Below are 21,692 nucleotides of genomic sequence, written 5' to 3' on the forward strand. Positions count from 1 at the left end.
AGTGCCAGGAGGAATTTTTCCTTTTTTCAGTATTCCATATTCTTCAATACGTGCACATGAAATTTCAGGTTTGATGCATGAAAAAAGGTGACCCTCCCCCATAGGCTTGCACAAAATTTTATGACCCTTCAAAAATGCTTGCGCGAAAAATGGCGACCCCCTGTAATGTGTGTCCAGTCCCTAAACTTCAAGATTTTCACATTATTACCTTGTTCACAGACATAAATGTGCACAACTGTTGCATACTTTAGGTGAATTTGTACAATTTATCACTACCTGGGTCCCCCTTTAAGCCTTCGATTTCGAGCATTCAATCTCAGAAAACTCGTGTAAGCCCCATTGTAGGGAATAGGAGGGCCTCTCGTCACCCTACTTAGTAGAGAGACACAAAACAATTTTGTATATATATGAGATCCCATTGCGTGTGCATTCGTTATAGACTTTCGAAACTCAAACTTCCAGTTGTACAACATAATACACCAAATTGTACAACATAATACACCAAAAATTGTGATTCGCTTGCTTCAATGTCTGCAGTAAGATTACGTACCAGTGTACATATTTCATCACTTCTCACTAATAATAATACACCAAATTGTACAACATAATACACCAAAAATTGTGATTCGCTTGCTTCAATGTCTGCAGTAAGATTACGTACCAGTGTACATATTTCATCACTTCTCACTACCTTATTAGTCATACGGTGATTTCTGTCGTGACCCTGGGAATCCCCCACACAGTGACGCCCCAATTGATGTATAGTATTTCTTGGTACAAACGACATGCTCATTGAATTTCAAATAATCTCCCTACGCTCCAAGACAGGGTTTCGTAAAAAAATCACGGGTTTAAAATCTTCGGACAAGTTTTGTTCTATGGAGAGTATCAAACTAGGAAAATATAAATTAGGAAACCTACCGCCCAAGGTCGCTCTCAAATTCGCTTTCCGACATGAGAGAAGTACATCATGTGCATCCTTCACAAGAGCTTCGACCCAAATGAAATGGAGAACTGTTCACGTGTACAGATAATTAGTATAGCACGTGTGAATCTTCTAATGGACCAATCAGATCAAAGCATTGCTTATAATGCAGATGTTTTCTTCTCAAGCCAACACTGATTAGTATCGATCGTCTGTCACCACATTGTCATTTACTGGGATTAATCAGGAAGATCAATTTGATACTACAATTGATTATAATCGAGGTAAAACTCGGAAATACAACTCAACTCGTGGTATTTCCTATACCACAGTCCCTCCTTTCGGGGAACACTGTGTCCATATTAAAAGTTTGTGTACACGTTCCTTGACCGGCAATGTTATCGAATCGGCTTGTAAAGCATGGCGTAATTTACATACGCGCCACCCTAAAGAGTTATTATATCTTATGTGTATAGATTCCTCAGATTTGCTCATATGCTGATAATGTCAAATAAACTCAATTATGACCAGTTTACGTCTTTTAAATTCAAGCATAGAGACACAGAAATGGAGATAGTACAGGAGTCATACAGGGCATCTTATTTCCCTATTTTTAGTCCCTAGTGTAGATACTGACGTAAACAGCCTTTATGAACCGAAGAAAACGCATGAATTCCAATAAAGTTTGCTTTATTCTTATCTCTCGAATCAACTCTGATACTTTCCGCTACCATATTGACTGAAACGCGTTCACTTTATGATCAGAAGTTGTCTTCCCTTGTTGTAGTCTGGTTTCCTGTCCTGTCCTACCACTAGGCCGCTGTGCTAATGAAAAGGGTCAGGTATGCGCCATTCTATCCACGGCTGTGATTGGACAACACTATTTAACATGTTGATTAGCTAACAAAGCTTCATGGGTGTATGTAGTCTGCTTCTGTGTCTGCTGCATTGTCAGTATGTTGTTAGAAAAACCCCTCGATTTTGTCACTTTGGAATACGCACTTTCAGAAGTCAATCATGCACCGACGCAGTTCACCTTATATGTTCTACAAACCGAAACAGATTAATTGTTTGAAGGGTTGTGTTTGTGGTGACGGCCCTGCCTTGTTGCTGACTTACTGTCAAGGACGTTCCAGACTGACATTTTGCCCAAAATCTAGCCGTAGAAAGGGGCAGGGAACCAGCCTATCCTTGTTGCGGTCTCAGATGAGCTTGTACAAGCCTCGTTGTGGACACAGACGTTTTTGTACAACCCTCTTTGTGGTCTCAGACGAGCTTGCGCAAGCCTCTTTATATAGTCTCTGACAAGCTTGGACAAGCCTCATGGTGGCATATTATGTCCAAAGTCTGAGGGTATATAAATATCAAACTAAGTAAATTGAAGGAATGAACTTCATCAGACTGTCACTTGCTAATGAGGGCATTGCAAATTAAAAGTTTCGAGTCGGCAAGAGGGGTTGTTGAAAACTTGCACGTGCGGAACGGGCTAATCAAAAATTGTGAATGCCCACAGCAGTTCTGCGGCCGCCCCTCCGCCGGCCACGGCCCTAAGCATGGCAAGATGACAAACAAATAGTCGAGATGTGAAGCCTAGTTGCTGATGAACAAATATCGTGAAAACATTTTCTTCAGCGACGACTTGCATAAATGCACACTTTGAAATATTCGAGCCCTAAACTAGTAACACAAGATCAGTAATACCGACTCAAAGTCAATTGCATGGTTCTCTCAATGACTGCAGAACATTCCGTAAGAGCCATCAACACTTTACTTCAACAATACCCGTATACGTTGAAATGGCGCATCTTCACCTATAATTGGTGCTAAGCTAGTCTAAAACACGGTCCTTTTGTGGAGGGACCGTGTCTAAAAATATGAAGTGTGCGATACTCAGTGCATGAGCTCCTTGAAATGTAACGGTCATAGGAAACGATCGCCGTCACGGATGCGATAACTCTTGTTCGCCATTTAGGACCGCACATCATTGTGAAACAACTTTTCAAAAATCTCATTTTTAGTTTTGTCCAAAAAACTGACTCATCCACTGCAACGATGAAAACAGGCCATTTGAGACTGAACATCTGCCAAGCATTGGTTTCAAGTAATACGTTATTCTGGTCAAAAGTTATGTAACTGTCACGCGATCAGAAATCTACATTCCTAAGCTGTGCAATTTCGCACTCGAGGCGACTTCTTTTGGTGTTAAGCGACGTTAAATACTTTATAAATCTATCAAAAACGCTGTAAGCCATGTCCATTCTGTTCAAAAGATTTTTTGTTTTAGAATATGTTCGTAGACGATGTTCCTACATACCCTATTATCTTGTTAGAATTTTCCGAAATATTTTGGCAAATGTGCAGCGTCTCGGAAAGTTTTATCGAATTGGGTGGCTGAATCTTACCGTTATAATTGAATAATACAAATAACCTTCAAGGCACGCTGCACACGAGCAGAAATATTAACGAGATTTCCTTCTGTGCCTCTGTGTGGAAGATGCAATACCATGCTGTTATCGTACACATCTTCCTTTGGCGTCTTATTCAGAGTAAAAGTTGATCGATCAAAGGAAGACAATTTGCAAAACATGATACTTGGAGTTTGGAGGCAATGAACTGCAGCGAGTATCATTTTGCAGACCTATACTAATTCAGAGACCTTATTATACGTAAATAGAGACCCAGTGGTCCTCACTTGCGCAAGTGAATTCGCCCTGTTTGTCTTATACCGAGGGGATTAATCCTTCAAGTCACTTTAATTTGAAAACCTTGAAGGTGATTCAATCTAATTCCAAATTATGGCAAGGTTTTTCCCCCTGATTCTTAGTCCATATGTAATCAAGCTGATACTCTCTGTTTCTGTCCTGCTTCCAATCACGTCTGCATTGTGACTGTATATCAGTGAGGTCATGATTGTCGACAATCTACTGCATATAAGAAGAAACTGAAACTGAAAATCCCATGTGAATGGTTTGATTCCTAGCCTAAACCCTCTACACTTCATGACTTATGTATTTTGATTCAAATGAAATCTTGGTTGATTTAATATATCTAAAGCGAGTCAGAATCAAAAGAGACTTCTTCTATATGTATACCGACACACAGACTCCACACCGGTGCTCTATTGAAGCAATTGCTTGCGTCGTTTTCTCCATTTTCAAATTAATTAGCGTGCAAGGGAACACATTGGACATAAACAAGGAAAGACTTCTCGACGTTTGTTGTTGGAAAAGCTATTGTAACCATGAAAATACAAGCATTTGATCAGTTGCCTTATTTTTTGTTTTGTTTGTTTGTTTGTTTATGTGAGTTTACTCACTCATGTGATTTGAGTTTGTGCACACTGTTAGTGCTTATCTGACAGACTTCTCCTTCGAATGTAGACACTGCATGGACAATTATCACCGATAAAACGAAGTAGAGTCGTCGTTCCTAATTCTCATAAAATCTCACAAAATACTGCTATTCATCACCTAATTTTCTGTACCGATTGTTTGATCGATGATAGAGATTTACACAAAAGTTTTTCCTTCATTATCTAATCACTTCTGACAATTTTGTAAAACTGATACACATTTAGTAGCTTTATGTCAACAGCTAATTGCCATTTCGTTTCATTAAAGCTTTACAAAACTCTCTGAGCCTGCTGCGGATTTTTTTTATTATTATGAATTCAGTAGGAGGCAACACGTTAACATATTTCTAATTACCTTATCTGGGTAACGGAATGCCATCTATTACTATGCGTTTTTTCGAAGCGTAACAGACCATTCTTTATAGTTGACGTCGGTCTGTTCAAAAGAGAATATATAATCTTTTCAATTAATTCAATACCGCCGCGTGAAGTTCTCTCACACTTACAAAAGCTGCCGCCGCCATCACTATGACAAATGTGTCATTGATAATTTTTGTGATAAAATCTACTTTATTGAAATTAGGTGTTTAACACTGGTTTTAATGAGCCCTGTACAATATTTTAGGCTTTCAAGAACTAATAAATAAATACCATTCACTTGTGTGTCACTAAGGTCAATTTATTCAACGTTTTTAATGCAACGCCGAGCAATTTTAACGGGTACTTAAAAACATAGACTCAAAGCTCTTTGAGTCGAAGCAGAGAACTAGAATCATTATAAAACATTTGACAAATCTAAGCCGACTTGTATGTAGCGTTTGTGTCGCATTGTTTAGTGTATTGATTATATTCATACAGAAAGACATGTACTATCCGCCGTGCCGATTATTATCACTCAATTTATCTCCCGCTTTAATGACTGCTTCAGTCTGTAAAACGCAGATAATTTGAATTTTTCAAAGCAAGAATGGATACACTGGAAGACAGTGTGTTGTAAATTTAGGGCACTGAGACAAAATTTACTGTGTCGTTTTGAACAAGTAGGAATGAGCATTATTTGTACCCGCTGTGCACATCCAAGAGAAGATTCCTTGCCTTCTTTTAAGCAAAAAAGAAATCTCTATCCTAAAGTTTAGTGAGAACAAATTTTGACACTATGACCCCCTTCGAGTTTTGCGTTGAATGATTCCCTTCCGACAGACAAATTGTTTTTGTCATCTTCTTCATGGCCCTGCGTTGATGTTTGAATACAATTCAAGTAGACATACCTTCAGGGATAGAAGCTTTCGATAGAAAATTGCACAATCAACCGACGATACGGTTTCTGTAAACCAATTATGATTTACTCGGAGCAATGGCATACTATCTTTATGTTACCTTCTGTCAGTACACACTTGGATCCGAGTCGATGCCCTTCTACGTCAAAATGAGTCGCGAGGAAAACCTTCAGTGTGCCTGACCAAGCTCGTCTAGATTGTTCTAAGTGGTTCTTGTGAACAAACTCGGTAAATTTCCAGCTTGCGTTCTATTTCTATCATCACCGAAAGTCACAATCGATAACAAAATCACCAATGGTAATTATTTATAAGTGATTATTAATAAGTTATCACAATTAATATATAGGCCAACTGGGTACATAGAGTTTATAAGTGTTACAGTAGTGTTTATGCTGGCTCCACATTTCAGAAATGTTAATTCAATATTCATAGCACGAAGATCAGATAGATATGTTCATTTCGGTCATCGAGTAACAAAGACTGACACCCATATATATATATATATATATATATATATATATATATATATATATATATATATATATATATATATATATATATATATATATATATATATTATATGTAGAATTATGATTTACTCGGAGCAATGGCATAGTGTTTATGCCGGCTCCACATTTCAGAAATGTTAATTAAATATTCAGCACGAAGATCAGATAGATATGTTCACTTCGGTCATCGAGTAACAAAGACAGACACGCATATATAAATATATATATATATATATATATATATATATATATATATATATATATATATATATATATATATGTGTGTGTGTGTGTGTGTAGGTGTGTGTAGGTGTGTGTGTGTGTATATTACATATATTTTACATATAGAACATTCAACACTCTTGAATGTTCTATATGTAAAAAAAGACTAAGAATGACTGCTCGGCAGCAATCTAAACTTGCGTCTTGAAAATTGACATATTATATGTAGGTCAATGCATAATGTCATTTGCCAAGTTTAAAAGCAGTCAGTCAAACAATGGCTGTGTAATGGCGATAGATATGAAATGTTTCATGACAAAATGACCGCATGATAAGTTCACATGACGAAAGTCGAACTGCAGTTTGTTTATTAGTCAAAGCAGCCATACGTCAGAGGGATAAAAAGTAGGTGGATTAGAATTCAATTTTACTCCATAAAAAGTAACAATTGTGAACAGTTTCCTGTTCGTTGAGTTAGTCCACTTTCGATAATACCATTCCTAGGTATAACACACCATAGGCAGTAAAGTACATGGCATACAACGGGAAAGTACATAATGATTTAGCTATCTCATCAGCGAGATTGACTCTTCGAACTGAGACTGAAATCCAAACATGTTTCATCCATTTGCGGAGACGATAATGGCCACACTGTAAGGTGAAAATGCCAGTCACTCTCTGAGAAGTCACGCTCCCCCGTTAAAAAATCCTCAAAAATGGATAAGCTCTTTAACATCAAACACATCTTTTCTCGGGGCATTGCTGCCTGTGCATTTACTTCACGTTAGGTTGTCAGTCTAAATTACCTTAAATGCAGACATGATCTGCTCTGAACATGGTTTTTTAATCTTTTAGGCGTTCTCGCGAGAATTAACTCACACACCTAGAACTCGGTTATGACTGTTGTGAGAACACTGCAATCTGTCTTACTGTATATTTTAGACCTGAGCCATGGTTTTGAGGATGTCTTTCATTGGGTGTTCGTTGCATGCAGTTTCAAAATGAATCTGACGGCCCTTTTTCTGGATATTCTGTCACTCATCTATTCTTGTCGTTTTTTGTGTATCGTACAAATCATAGCTTGCTTTTTCTCTGCTTGTATAAGCTTCTTTCTCTAAGTGTCTGTTATTTGCCTGTTTGCATTATATATGATATATGTGTATAACGTCTTTTTGTTAGATAACATTTGGTCAGTCTCCTTGTCTGTGTTCTTCTGTGTCTGATATCTGCCTACAGAACTGCCTCTATATTCCTTTGACAGAAATAATTATCATGATATAACAAGGGATCTGATATAGTTACGTTTCTTTATGTCGATAGAAAAGTACACGTGATTTTTACACATAAATATTCTAAGAAAACCAATAAAACCGTGTTGTTTGACAAAGGAGCATATATCATGCAGGAGCGAATATTATGAGTGAATAGTTCATTGGAGATGCTACTTCCAACGAAAGGAATAAAATACCCGATATATGTTTATTGTCGTCTGCCCTCAAACCCTTTAACTGAGAACAATTAGCAGGACTCTTTTAACGAGAACGCGGGACAATTCACTACGCCTAGATTGAATCTGATAAAAGTTACGCTCTAAAGACTAAGCCAAGCCTAAACCTTCATAATATTTGCAAGACGAGATAATCTCCGCTGAAAGAAGAATAAATGACCTTCACTGAGCTGTAAAATTGTTAAAAGTTCTGTGACCTGTATTTATCGGATTAAAGCTACTTCATCTTCCCATCAAAGTTGGCAATCAGCGACATTTGACTTATTTGTGAGACTTTAATGCTGTTATGTGGCATTCAAATTTTACCCAAAACGTCAAAACGTCTGATTTAATTGTATACAGAGAAAACTTTGAAATACCATCTCAACGCACACAAATATAAAATCCTTTACTGGGAAATATTATTCATCAAATTGACGCTTGTTTCCTGTAATTTCTATATTGCTTGTATTTCACCAGTAAATGAAAGTGAAAGAAGCAGTATGCTTTGCATCGAATGACATACTATTGTCGTTTAGTGAAGTATGTTTGCTGGAGTATGCTTGGCGTGAACCTATCAAACATTCCTGTTGTGTTCCCCGACGGCGTAGCAAACAATACTCAAGTCATATTATCCTATATCTATAGTTAAATGCATGGACACCGGGCACAACACGCCCCAATATTATTAGCAAACATGAGCTCGAGGGATATTTACTCAAAATAAAAATGATTCGGTATGATTCTTGTAAACACAAAAGCTTGAAACTACTTCACATTAAGAGCAAAATGACCGAAATAATTAGAGACTGACGGCTTAACTACGGGCAAATACGGAGTTCACAGACCAATTAAAGAACGATACAATTGTAAATTTGCACCTTTTGCAGTTTGTAATAATGTTCTTTGCTAATTAATAGGAAGTCCTTTAAGTCACTCTTAGGATAAGTCACCTTTACCAAATACTCATCGCATGAATCCTTCTGTGAAACAGGGAAAGGTAAACACATAAGTAAGATGGAAAAATCACCAATGAATCGACAGATGCAGAAAGGCAGCGACCGATGGAAGGACAGTTCACATCATTTTTCGCGCCAAATGACTACGTGCATCATTAAAACAAGAATAAAAGGATTTCTGGATATTCATATTTGCTGCCAAGCTGTCGATGTCATATCAGAGGTGTATAAATACGTGTCGTTGTAATTAGGAGCCGCGATTAAATAGTTGTCAATTTTATGCGTCTTCTAGACCTAATACCCCTTTCTTTGATGAAGTGTACGATAATGCACTGGAACACATCACATGCGTGTTCTATCGCCACATCGTTCGGCTATGTCGTCTCAATCTTTAAAAAGTACTTTGAAAAATCAGCTTGTTTTATAGTCGCGTTAGGCCTACAGTCAACATACAGGAAAAGTTAAAATCTGAGTCAGGCATTAACGGGCCAATAGCAGTAACTGTTGATGATTTTTTTCACAGTTTGTTTTGTATGTCAACTGCAAATTCTTCTTATACACCCCAAAAGCATATTTAAACATGAACTATTTAGCTCGTCAAGGAAGTGTCTATACGTATAAACTGTACCGTAATTACTTACATTAGTATTGCTGTCCGGACCAAAATTCACTTGTCAACAATAACAACTCAGTATAAAAATGTAGAGGCTGAGTTAACAAGCGAAAAACTGTGTATCTCAACATGCTTTTCGTAGTAGAACAAGAAACTGTAGTTAGCATTAGAGAAAAAATAGTGGAAAATTATCATTAAAATCAGAGCTACTGGGCTTTTAATTAATCAGGGCATTGATTTACTGAAATGTTGAACTTCAAGGTTTGCAGAGAAAGAATCATCTATATTGTACAAATGGAAAGGGACTTCAAGCTAGAAGAAGGCGAGATGTTTAACAAGCTTGAATCTTGAATAACTTTTGACTGTAGGGTTCAGTAGCTTTTGTGAGCGGTCCTAATTTGCTGAGGTGTGTCAATTTTCATAGAATGCTCTAATTTAACATCAAGAGGTCCGCGTACCTATTATGACGGTCTTTCAAAGGAACGAGCGTTCTTGCTACAGAGTTATCGTCGATAAAGAGACATGACCCATTTTGGTAATTTTATAGGAAGATCTTATGTCAGGGCATTACTCTACTTTGACGATAAATTGCTGGTTTAAATTCCGTTTAAAGCGAAAACGCCGCTCTCACGTTTCGTGCTGTGTAAACACACGGCAGGAACTGAAGAAACATAATCATCCCATGACATGAGACTTAAGATTTCTTTTCATTTCATTTCTTTTCAGGCCAATTGCAATATTTTTGAAATTAAATGCAACCTTGATGTGAAAACAGAGATGCAGATTATAAGTTACAGAGCCCGTGTACTCTTGATTAAAACACTTCTCAGTTATTAGGTACACGTATAGGCTAGTAGACGCTGTATCTGCATTGTGTAAAGAATTGTAAAAGATACTCGTACATGGCTACCAGTAACAGCCATCATCGCCTAACTGTCTGAATTAGTCATTGTAACTAAAGTGAGAAACACCAAAGAGTCGGAAGAGAGTCGCGATTCGCCATTTGAATATATAGAACTGTAAGATCTGGTGAAGTAGAATTGTATTTGGCGATAAGTGTTAATTCTGTAAGCTGTAAATACTATATCGGACAAAGAGAGATCCACAGTCAGTCAGCAGTAAATTAGTCATCGTTCTAGATCACCTATAAGAAGGAACCTTACACTCTTGAATTCACAAGGACACTGTACAAGGATACCTTGACTGTTTCTCGAAGGTGATCACTTTTCTTCTCCGCAGAGAGGATTTTCTCGCAATGAAGTGAATTAAATAGCTAAATCTTACCTGTAATCGACGGTTAGCGACTTGGAATCATTCAAGGTGTGTCTGTATGATTGAATCCAGACGTGATAGTGAACATTTGATAGAGGTTAAACATTTCTGTTTCGTTCGCTGCGAGCAGATTACAGTGAATAATAGCCGTCCACAGCGATGGATAGCGTGCTGGCTTCAACGGCGCAGTGTTGGTCGATCCGCGGTGTCAGACTCGTTTAAACTCGCACAGTACCTCTGAAATCTCGCGAGAGTGTGCTTAAACGCGCAAGAGTAAGGTAAGCCTGTGGCGACCTTTTATTCCAACAAACGGAATAACAACTGCTTCGTGGTTTATTGTGTAAAATTATGAAGAGTTTTATCTCTCTTTTCTAATATGAATATAGATGAATATGAGTGAAAACAATTTCTGTGAATTCGCCAAAGAAAGTATCGACTGCCAAACATTTTAAGAAAAAGAAAAGATCACACAGCTAACGTACAAACGGTACACTGTCAGCTTGCATTCGACCCTTAAGTGTCTTCAAATTATCTATCATTAGATCCAAACCTTCTCCATCGCTTCTGAGGAAGTCTCAGTTCCTTTCCCCTCAGCGTGTTTCCTTTGGCTTGACACAAACAAGCTCACACATTGCCATTGCAGCGAGTTTGTTGAAAGGAACAGAGTTAATACCTTGTCGTTTTGTGTGACGAACCTTGGGCAAAGGTGCTTTCAGCCTTTCATGATCGGCCTCCATGCATATTTGAAAACTCTCATTTCATATTTTTCCTCGAGAAAAGTAGATTGAAAATTAATTGAGAGCTATTGACTGAGACCTTACTGCTCGCAGTTTGTGTGTTTTGTATGATCTTCAGAATTTCCCATTAGCTTCGTTTCAACGCCTGAAAATTTTCCCAGATAATTTACATCAAATACGTGTTTCTTCAATCCCTAGTGACAGACCTGTCGTGTGTCTGATAATGAACCGCATTGGTTTTCTATAGTCCAGCTGTATCGAGACCACGGATATTATGTTGCAGATTTTAAATGCGTGCAAGAGACAATACTGCTTACGTCTACTAACCTGACTGTCAAAATCAAAGTTCAACAAACACACAAAGCTTTTTAAGCTGTCAGAGCGCTGTAGTGAACGACAGAACTATTCACATCTGAAGTAATCAACATTCCCTCGCCATGGTTGTCATAGTAACCACCGTAATACACAATCCCTTTTATTGTGATGCGAGCAGGGATGTTTGATACTGTCAAAGACGTGACTGAAAAATGAGTTGCAACAATGATGTTGTGCTGTAGGCCTTTGCCATGGGTAAAATGCCAATTCTAACTAATTCAGGAGGGAATTTGTTCGCGTTTGTTGTAGTTTCTGTCAAATCGACACAGCTCAAAACAAAATACGCTTTCTTTTGTTAAAATCTAACAAGCCCTTGCATATTGACGAGAGCATTTTGCTCTCCTGTCTACAAGCCTTTTCTGTGGATAACATATGGAACATACACCATTGAAGGAAATATCTCGATTTCAATACGCACCACTTTACCAGCTTTGTAAGCTGTGTAAGTATGCTTGCAAAAATCGGAAAGCAACATACGGAAATAACAACAACGCAAACACATGCTCTCTCTCTCTCTCTCTCTCTCTCTCTCTCTCTCTCTCTCTCTCTCTCTCTCTCTCTCTCTCTCTCTCTCTCTCTCTCTCTCTCTCTCGTCCACGTGAACACAAGAACGCCAAAGACATTTAATTTATATATTATAACTTCCTCCGTAACGTCTGTTATAAAATGATTGATAATTTGCCTGATTTGTGTACAATGTGTAAATTGATTAGACCAGACCGCTAAATTATTGAGAGATAATGGTTAATGGATGGCAGTATGCGATAGATAAATAAAGTATATTCGTAAGCACGTTTTCGTAAGTGTATTCGTAAGTATGGTTAATGGACGGCAGTATGGGGTAGATATTCGTGTACATGTTTTCATGAGAGCACTGCTATACTTATGTGATGATACAGAAAGGCGTGACGTAATAATATTGCATATATCGTTCTGTTTTGATCCTGATTTCACGTTCCAGGCGGCAAACAGACATGTTTGTGGTTTGATGGGTCCTCTAGCGTGTTGAAATCACACAGTCAAGCGTAGACTCTCCACAGTCGCTGTGCCTTGTTTTGTTCGCGCCAACAATGGGCCTGCATTCGAAGGCTACGCTGTGCTAGCTGTGAGAACGTGCTGCCAGACACAGCGACTGTCGGTTTTTGCAAGTATATGAATATTCATAAGGGTAGTGTCGTCAAAAGAAACACCTAATTGGGCGGAGAAAATTTTTACTTGTAGCTGGTAGACTTATATACGCAGTATGTTTTTATTTTTCATTTTTAACTCATTTGGCTATGGTACTTGTCATTTTTTTTGATTAACGGATGCGTGGAGTTCTATAAAGTATCCGGATCAGGCAGAAATCCGACCGGTCGCTTGCAAGAACGTCCAGACCCTGGGATTCGCGTCGCGTCTCTGAAGGGCGCGCGCGTGTTCCAACAGCTGGGGAAGAACGCGAATCGCAGGGTCTCTGCCAGACTAAGTCAAGCGTAGCTCTTTTTTTTTTTTACAACTACATGTATTACATGTTTTCTATTATTCTTCTTTACAGATAATACGTGGAAATCGAGTCTGTGCATACGATGATATCTTTCCGTATCTCTGCATGCATGCATCTAGTGTATATACAGTACATACAGCTACCTTTGTACACAAATAGAAGGGCACATTTCGGTTTGGTTTGTCACGTGACAACAAAAATTCAAATATTTTCAAAATTGCGATTACCACTTTTGGCAATCAACTGGTTTCAAGTGTTCATTCTACAGTACCTCTTGATACCGTCTGGTTAACCCCGTTTGGTGCTGAATTCTTTGAATATGATTAAAAAGGGAAAATGGATTCAATTAAGGACTAATTAGAGAGGATTCCGAAATATCAGCAAGATATATTGCAAACCATCGATATCATAGTCTAACAGGTTCGGAACTTTTTGTATTATACAGGCTTTCCAAAGATTAACATCGAGTACAGTCCTCAAACACTCTCCGTGTTACAGTCAGAGGAATGCTAAAGATTTTCAGCCACTCGCAACTGAAGATTGGTTAAATCAATTCTGAAGGACCGTTGTAATTCGCGGTTTCAGTGTCTCGGGTATTAAATAGCTCGCCGGTCTTCTCTCATGTAGAATGGAAGTAAGGTTTTCGAGCTGTGATAAGTGGTAAAGCCGTCAAAGATTTAAGTTGGATGAAATGAATTTGAAGCTGACCGAGCACCTATCAATTCGAAGGTTTAGTCATGTATGTCGAATAATTTGCATATCGTACGTGGTGTTCCACGCATGCGTCCTTTTTACTCGGTACTTTCACTTTTTTGCTTGCGTTTTCTTCATAAGACTGCTGTTGAAGTGTTGTGGAAGTAAATCATAGCTTCATAGTAATACCGGATTATTATAATGTGACAACAGTAGTCCATATATAGCAGAACTGCTGAGATATTTTTTCAGAAAAAAAGGTGGCTGCAGTGTTTTAAGAACAAGTTATTTTTGTCACGTTTTCCTGTGCTGTCCAATCAGTTGCTCATCTTCTAACCCGTGACTGCACAAAATTGAAAGCTGTATTGAGAGCGTATGATAGGACACTGAAACACAATATTGCTAGATTGAAACGAAAAACATACGAAGAGAATTTCGTTGTATGATAAAACATCACCTAGTCACCATTGAACCTTACGGTGAAAGTACTTCCAAGTCTCAAATATGAAATAGCTCATACATGTATTATGAAAGTATTCGAGTTTTCCTCTTCGTTCGTTTGGTAACGAGCGCTGGTGGTCATATGTACCGTATCCAGGCTACCAAAATATAATAGCAGGCAGGCTTGAGTTCAGCTATCAATGGAAATATCCTCTTATCTCAACGGAGTTTATTTCGTTCCTTTCATCAAGTTCTTATGACTTTACAACTCCAATATAGAGGCAATTCTTCATGCCATGGATGTGAATTTAGGGCTTTAATGGAATTGTCATTGATACAGTTTTGACTGTTGCCAAGCATTTTCATCAGTCGACCACTGGCTTTTGAGTAACACAACTTATTTCGAGAACTTCCTTTTTCTGTTTTAACATAAAATGACGCGCTAGGGTTTCGATACGCAGTCTCTTGTATACGATGTATAACAGTATCACCTCAGGTGGCAGCGGAAATACATTCGGGCGATTTCTACGAATTACACTGGATGCGAATAAAAATATGCTCGTATACTTGTGAACCACGGGCATCATTTAAACATTTTATAAATGAGATGTTGCCCGTCAGACATAAAAAATCTATCACAATAGCCCACAGGAATATCCATAAACGTATATAGATTGAATAGTACAGCAGTACAATGTGTTTGATGCTTCCGCTCCCCTTCTTGTACGATAGAAATCATCACCTTTGATGCTTCAACACATAAAATAGGAAAATTTTATGTCACAGCGGTTTCATGACAACGTGTTTACGAAATCGCAGACGATAAATGGAATAATTACTAGCCATTTTCACCATGTACACCAAACTGCATGTCGATCCAGGGCCGAACCGTTATTCTGGCATGTTGAATCAAAATGTAGATGGATAGACAGTCACATACGTACAGACAGAAAACACGAACATCGAATCTACATCACCTCTTGCGTTACTTCGGACATTGGAATTAGTAAAAATTGTATCTGGAAAATGTTCTTCCCGGATATATTTATTGATGATCACTGGGAATGCGCCACAGAGCTAAAGAAGCAGGTGGCTCTTTTTAAAATGTCGTTGAAAATGGTCCCCGGTCGACATGATTTATGAAATGCTTGGCAACACAATTTATAGAAATTGTTAAAATTGGTAAGGGAACGTGTTCCAGTGTGCAGAATAAAAGAGGCTTTTGAACTCTTTGAGAAGCAAAATGAGACCCCGTAATGTATTCGACGGGTTCTTAATAAGAACGAACTTCGGTCAGACATTATAAAGACGATATTCGCTCATCATCTCACCGCCACTTGAAAAGGTAAATGCCCTTTACAGATACTGGGAAGTAATCTTTTTTCCCATAAACGAGCGATTTCCGCGATATTTTTCCTTGGCAAGATATCTCATTGCCGCTGTATAGTGTCCGGGAAATAAGCCGGGTAACGGATGACAAAAAGGTCGCGATGGGTTTAAAATTTGTTAACGTGATAAAGTAAGAACATGAAGGGTATTTTTCCAAAGGAATTAGCAAAGGTCAAATCTGTGAACAGTAAGCTTCGCTGTAGGTCGTGTGAGATGCCAAATACAGCTGCCAGCGTGGTAATGAATTGTGAAAATGATTTCAGTATATTATTGTCATCGCCAGGCCGCTTTAAAATGTGTGTGTGTACACGCTTAGCTTAGTGTTGAATATAAGATGTAATGATCGATAGTTTCGTTCAAAGACAAACCCATACAGCAGTTGATAACTCACACTTTGGGTCAGAGATGTCGTTTTAGGCATTTGTGTCTCTGTACTTGAAAAACACTATAGTGCGATGACAGAGCGAGGGATATTATGCAATGAACCACACACAGCAACGGTATATCATAAGATTTTGACCAGTTCATGACATAGATAGCGTGTGCATGTATGTCGCGAACTGGTCAAATTGAGTGGTATACCCATTGCCGAGGTGGTATATTGCTGTTATATATATATAAAAGATTATTGAAATTCCAGGTGAAACGTCCAAAAACAATTTTTCTCTAGCTTAGAGGTCGAGCGTGTTCTAACCGTGCAATATCGCAAATACAGCATGATTATTTCTGTCTCGACCAATTACACCACTTCATTTCCGTCTTTAATATACTGGTACACAGCAAGTGAGGCTACCCACAATTCCCCTTGATTTGTTCACTCAGACATTTTTGCTAAAGGCTTTTTCAATTTTATCAGTTTCTTAACAATTTTTAACTTACAATTTAAGTTCAGGATTATTTGTCAAGACTATGTTCCAAAATTATTGATTATGTTTACAATTCAAGTGCAAATTGAATGAGAAGTCGATGTTTGGAGGTGCTAAAAATTGCACACTTGTCAAGATAAAGTTATCAGCAACTAAGATGGTCTCATCATACCACCTGTCAGACATGCAAATTTTCTTGATACGAACATTAAAAAAAAATCAATACCCTTTATTTTGCCAACACAAATGCAACTTATTCCCTTAGTTTCCTTGCAAATATTGTGTATGGCTGTCAAAATCTATGTCGACAAAATTACAAAATTGCTATCTCCTCCGCGGAAAAGGGGTTGATCTTCTCATTATTCACAGTGAGAAATCAGAAAATTATGATGATCAGAACTATGTTGCCCGAATTTCGAAATATGGACCGAGTTGTTCTGTGTACAGAAGAAATTTGCTTCAATTCAGTGAGTGATCTCCGTGTGTACAGATCATGGAGCATTGTGGGTAGCCTCACTTACTGTGTGGTATGATAATATCATCAATACAGCGTTATTTTTCCCCTGCTGTGGTTATAAGATAATCTTGTAAAAGGATGGATAGTGATTACTTTGTTGCCATGGCCTCTCTGTTACTCTTTAAGACTATATAGTAATTAGTACTAAATTACGCTTTCTGTGAGTATAAGGTAATTGGCCTCCTGGTTTGTGCCATTGGTACAGGCTATTTACCTGAAAAAACGAAATGTGACCATGTTTGTGAAATTATTATTGTCTTCACAATTCAATATAAGCAAAGCTTTGTCGTTTTCGATTTGCGTACCTTTCATTGCAAAGATTGTGCCTGAAGCCAATGATTAATAAAATATTGAAAATATCTTGTGAAAGAAAACAGAAATTGTGAAGAGGTTCACGGTTACAAGTAAATAGATATATCTTCTTAACAACGCGCTGGTCATCGTAGTTACATTCTGTTTCTGTAATCGCTTTCAACCAAGAAAACACAGCTAATGTGCAGCATCTCGGAAGCTGTTACCCAATTTGTTGGCTGAATCCTACCGTTATAAATTGAATAATACAAATAGACTCCCTAAGTTGCTGTGAACAGTGACAATCGACCAGTCAGATACAACCTTCAAACCACGCTGCACATAAGCGGAGAAAAAATGATGAAGACTCGTTTGACAACATGATGAATTATCTCGGTATTGTAAGAAAAAAATATTATCATAGAAACGAGATTGTAGTGAAAATAATATCATTTGCAGTATTAATGCCGATTTGTAATCAAGACTGCAATTATTCAAAATACTGCATACATTACAAATCTGCTGACGTCATCACCATTGTTTCATTGCAATTACTGATGACTTTCTCCTAATAATTAGCATCTGATGTTAACGTCATAGATAATCCAGGTGTCTTTTGAGGCAAATAAAAAAGGAAAAAAGTCTAATTAGTTTCCCTGTCCGGGTAATTTGACAGGTAGATGTTTCATATTCCTATCGATTCTCATTGTATTAATAAAGATAAAGAAGTTTTCACTATTTATATAGCAAGGGTTTACGGAAATCTATATTCAGTACCGATTTCACAATACTTTATGAAGCCATCCAATTAAACTCTTCAGTTATAGAATGCTTTGAATATGTTTACATTTAGGAAAACGGGATTGATTAATGACAAATTAGAAATAAAATGTTCCCAATATATCGCAAAATGATCGATGATATGAGATGGTAGGTTCAGACGGTTGTGAAATTACATACTACTGTTAGACTCTCAAGGTTAAAACCGGTATTATCTTTAAAAGCTCTTCGTGTTACTTTTATCGGAACGTTAAAAGATTTTCAGCCACTTGGAAACGACGATAACAGCACATTTAATTCTGGCAGACTGGTCTTATTCGCGTTTTCAATAAAGCTGGTATTAAATCGCTCAACGGTTTCCCGTGTTTGTTTGAAGAGCAGGTTTTTTGCGATCTGTGATAAGTGATAAAGCAGCCGTGGCTTTAAGTGGAGTACGCAGCTGCCGATGACTGAGTGTCTATCGTTAGCAAGAAAGTGGTCAGTTTATTTGCATATCACAAAGAGTCATCCCATGGGCCTTTTAGGCCTGGCCTAAGATTGTGATAAGATAATAGGAAAACAATTGGTCCACGCTTACACTTTATTTGAATCTTCCTCCTCTAGTCAATTATCGATAGCTTACTGGACCACCTGTTAGGGAGTCGACTTGACCCACACCCGACTTAACCCGTTCGCACACAATATAGGTCTGGTCTAAAATATGGTTCGGCTTCGGAACCTTTGACCCGACCGAATAACCTGGCCCAGTGCCACCCTAGGCACGACCAATCGCGTTCACATTGCTTTTTCAAAATCAAGGCAGCGTGAGAGGCGATCTAAACTCTGTGGTGTGAACGTTGCAAATACAATTCTCGATCAAAATATATCCCTGTCAAGTGAGTGTTACTTGGTATGTGTTAAATATAAATGATATCAATTGAAACATTATGGCTTACATTTTCTCCATGTGAAGATAGAATCCGCCACGGGACAGATATTCAGACTCTCACAATTCTTTTCTGGTCCACCACTTGAGGGGGCTTATTTTCAAGCTCTTGGACTGAAAACAAATCATCAACTTAGTTTTTCGAAAATCGAAAATTTTATTTTTTACTATAGAATTAAGGCGTGGAGGAAATTTCGAATTTCAAATATTGGTAAATGTCGGTTAATTTATTTCTCTAGTACAGTAGGCCTAATCCCCAATATTTCATTCTTGATTTGCTAAGGGAACGATTGAAAGTTTCAGTTTGAGCAAAAGTTTAAATCTTTCACTTTCGAGGCGCATACTACCTTTATGAAATTATACGTTTACTCAGAGATTGTGCAGTAATCTGTGGTCATCGTACAGTCACTGTAATTTAGAAGATGGTAGGTAGAGTTGACGTTGATGTTATCATAAGAAGCTGTGACATTGTACACAAAAATGTCTGTTCAATAGCGTTGACCTTTGAGTCCTCCACATTAGGGTCATTTGGTTGTCTGTCTCTGATATAACATTGCCTCTGATTTGTATAAAGATGACTCCATTTGCAAAGCTCTCTTTCTTTTGAAGCAGTTTTCTTTTACAAAAGAAATGTATTGTTATTGTCCTACAAATACAGATGATGCATCCTATGTAGACTGGAGACCGGATAATTCCTAAAATTACAGGTATTTACCGGCGATGAGAAGGGCTTCTGTCAACGTCACTTGCAAATTATCCGATGAGGCTGTATGCTGATCCAAAGGGAATTATGGAGCATTTATATTATTTCTCAGATCTGCTTTCCGGCTCCGCCAGGAGTAGCAACATCACATACTGAAAGCCGATGGCAGAAATATTCTGGTACTTCAACTTGTTCCATCTTTAGACAAACATTAGCGTAAGCATGTTTTCATCCGTTCAGAAGTCTGAGTTGAGTATCCGTCCCTGGCTGAACAAACCGGAGAGAAAGCTGTTCAGATATGGCTTTGCATGACGCTGGCGAACCAAATAAAGGGAAAAATTGTTGTCAAAGCATTTACTGTGTTAAGATCAAGAAATGGATCCAGTGAGAGACTTTATTTTCTCATGTAAACAGGTGTTTGCCTTTTTCATACAGTGACTGCTAGGTTGCATTTTTGTTCTGGTATTGAAGGAGACAGCTGCGTGGCGATATATTGTTATTGCAACATCATCATAGGAAGTTAATAAATAATTGGTTAAAGATTTTAAAAATTCGGTACAAGTAAATTTTTCTGGATAAGCTGTAAAACAATTCAACGGTATTTAACAAAATGGCTATCTCATATTTATACTTGATTGTGCGATGAAGCCGCTTGTAAAGAATTGTTGCAAGTGAGCCTCTGAGCTTGCGAGCAGGTGGCAAATTTATCAACGCCCTGGGGGAATGGTCCCCTACCGACATGGTTTACATAATATCCATGTCAAAACGTTTCATGTTAATGCTTCGTGACATCTACAAAATTCACAGAGAGGAGGAATTGGTAATTTTTTCAGGAAAACATTTTCTTAATTTGTGCTGGCAAGGGTAGGCTTTTTTAAATTCTGACGAACATCGCCGAACTCTTCGAAATGCAATTAGACCTTACTTGGCTCAGAAATTACAACTGGTATTCGCTATAGCTGCCGCCGCGCGAAAGTTTAGATGTTCCGGCACAACCAAGTAATTTACGATATTTTGTTGCGGACAAAACTGTCATATTTAGGGCGGTATCGGGAAACCCCTGGTAACTAGTGCCCTCTCTTTATTAAAATCAATCAGATCATTTCGATATCTGTCACCAGTTTTCCCGATACTACCCGATGCTCCTGAAGTAAAAAGTGTTGATCGTCTTATTTTTGTCTCCCATGGAGTTAGCACTGGGGTGGCAGCCATTTTGAATTTCAGATCTCAGTAAGTCTCAGGTACTTTGTTTCTCCCGTATAAATTTTTGCACTTTAACCCCGAACTTGTATTTTTGATTTTGAAAGAGAATGGTTGAAAATTTCGTTTGGACTACTTTCAGCAAAAGGTTAAGCCTATCAGTTTCGATGCGCATACTACCCTTAAGATGTATGAATATGTCTTGTATCGTCTTTTACAGGCACAGGACATCCATAAAAGGTTTGGTCTGTCCTTTCATAATCATTACTTTATAACTGGTCCAATGTCGCGAGATAGTTGATACTTTATTTTCATCAGTGATCGATGACCATCGTAAAACAATTTTCTCCGAAGAGGATGTTACAAAACACTGGCGATATATGGTACATGGTGAGGCTGCACACAAGGGGAGAAGCTCACATGTCTATGTATCGATTGGTGCTGAATTGTCAGCAGGTCTAAGAAAAGTTAAACCTCTACACGATTTTGAATATAGTCCTACTTGTACATTTCACGGTGTCAATTGATACGAAACGCCTGAGGGTCACTCTATGTTCTGGTATTCTTGTAAGGTTGCATGCACCTGGAAAGAGAAGGACTCAAATTTTTGCTGAAATTTCCCCCTAGAAAACTTTCAACCATTCCCTTTCAAATAAAAAAATAGATTTAAGTTAGTA

General features: G+C 38.0%; 1 long non-coding RNA gene across 2 annotated transcripts in view; it reads right to left on the bottom strand.

Annotated features, from left to right (window-relative positions):
* The window catches only part of LOC139123184 (uncharacterized), a 29,485-nt gene extending 18,654 nt beyond the window's left edge, over positions 1-10,831 (bottom strand). The window contains exon 1 of one of the 2 annotated variants that reach the window (XR_011549615.1): positions 10,628-10,831. This is a non-coding gene — a long non-coding RNA (uncharacterized lncRNA). Of the gene's footprint in view, positions 1-921; positions 1,003-10,627 lie in introns of those variants that run through there. The other variant, XR_011549616.1, reaches the window with a different exon arrangement.
* Positions 10,832-21,692: the final 10,861 nt, after the last annotated feature.

Source organism: Ptychodera flava, chromosome 22, assembly GCF_041260155.1.
Source record: "Ptychodera flava strain L36383 chromosome 22, AS_Pfla_20210202, whole genome shotgun sequence".
Taxonomy (NCBI): Eukaryota; Metazoa; Hemichordata; class Enteropneusta; family Ptychoderidae; genus Ptychodera; species Ptychodera flava.